At 37.7% G+C, this 1,775-nt stretch overlaps 1 non-coding gene across 1 annotated transcript; it reads left to right on the top strand.

Annotated features, from left to right (window-relative positions):
- The first annotated feature begins 685 nt into the window (after window positions 1-685).
- LOC118592657 lies at window positions 686-849 on the top strand. Its single transcript, XR_004946121.1, has one exon. It is a non-coding gene; the product is annotated as a U1 spliceosomal RNA (small nuclear RNA).
- The last annotated feature ends 926 nt before the right edge of the window (window positions 850-1,775 follow it).

Raw genomic sequence — 1,775 nt, 5'->3', positions numbered from 1 at the left:
GTAGAGTATATCTGAATTTACATTTAACTTCTAAAGGATCTGTTTCTGTTGTGACAGTTAGAGAAATAAAATCTTGTTTTCAATGGGTCAAAAGTTGTAATTCATATATACAAAGTCTAAGATTATTATGGTTTGTACTTCACATGTTCTCTAAGGGCCTGTGCATTCAAGGTTTGTTTGGTTATCTTATTGTGGCACCACTGAGAGATGGGGGAGCATGTGGGAGGTGAGACCCAGTTGAAGAAGGCTAGATCCTAGGTATATGTCCTGAAAAAGATTTTACAGCTACAACTACTACTTTCTCATTCCAGCCTTCTCCAAGAAATGTACCCCTTTGTTCAGCTGTAAGTCCCCCTCCAAGGTGGACTGCCTCACACAAGGTCCAAAAGCTATGGGGTCAAGTGAACAAGGTCTGAAACCATGAGACCATGAGCCAAAATCGTTCTACTCTGAATTGATTTCCTGGGTTATGCTTCAGCACTCACAGAAGACACTGACTGGTACAAAGCACTGTTTACAATTCTGGCATGTCAGATCATGGGGGCAACTATTGTGTTGACCACTGGACATCTTGAGTAAAATTTGGTTCAAGATACGAAAATTCCTTTCTAAATCAAATGCTCTACTACTTAGTCTCCCAATCTGTGTTTTGATTGGCAGCATCATATTTAAAAGAGGCTTTCAAATACTTACCTGGCAGGAGAGATACCATGATCACAAACATGGTATTCTCAGGGTGAGGCTTATCCATTGCACTCTGGATGTCCTGACACCTGCAATTTCCCCAAATGTGGGAAACTCGACTATGTAATTTGTGGTAGTGGGGGACTGCACTCATGCTTTTCCCTGAGATAGATAGATAGATAGATAGATAGATAGATAGATAAGACCTTAAAACTGCACAGATGAAAATTAATCTTTTCTGTCTATGGAAAAAATAATTTGAGTTTGGTTTTATTGTTGGCTTCCTAGCTTAGCAGTTATATTGTGCAAGCCTGTTTCAATGACCCTGTAGTCTAACAATGTACATATATTTGTTTTCCAAGTAAAGGGGGAAGGCATTATAAACCACTCAATATTTGCTTTATTTTGTCCAAGATTCTAACCTCCTCATTTAAGCTGTGGAACTTCACTATGGAGAAATCTTTAAACCCCAGGCCTGCTGACTAGCATAAGCTCTGCATGGGTACCATGGAGAAATCAGCAATTAGGCTCCATATAGTGACTCTCAAATGAAGAGAGGGTAGATTGATGTCCCCATTTGTGTTCCAGTGCCCCAAAATACTATCACAGCATGTGGAGCTGCATGAGCACTCTTCTGAATTTGTATTCCGGAAAACAAGCTAAAAGGTCAACATGCATATATATTTATAATGGAATTGGTATTTGCTAATCGATGAAGAGAAATGTTTCTCCTTTTGTAGTAACTTAACAAACTTTTCTGCTGAGAGCCTGCAGTCAGCCCTAGAAAACTCTTACAAATTACATTTCAATATTTTCTCAGATACTTTGGACAAAGGATGCAAACTGCTAGTCTATTGACTTTACAATTTCCAAGCTAAGATTAAGATGCCGTATCTAAGTACTAAGTTTTTCATACCAATTAAGGAGGAAAAATGATCTATGGTAGAACTAGTATAGAAAATTAAAAAGGATACTTGTTTTGAAACTTTTAATGTGATAAAAATTCCCTAGGTTTGCAAATAATGTTTAATTATAAAGTATTGATGAAGTATGGCAGCTTCTGAGGTGACAATAATTATCAACCACCCTTA

The sequence above is a fragment of the Onychomys torridus genome, chromosome 10 (genome assembly GCF_903995425.1).
Source record: "Onychomys torridus chromosome 10, mOncTor1.1, whole genome shotgun sequence".
Classification (NCBI taxonomy): Eukaryota; Metazoa; Chordata; class Mammalia; order Rodentia; family Cricetidae; genus Onychomys; species Onychomys torridus.
The sequence above is the reverse complement of the archived record's forward strand: the minus strand, read 5'-3'. Positions and strand labels throughout refer to the sequence as shown.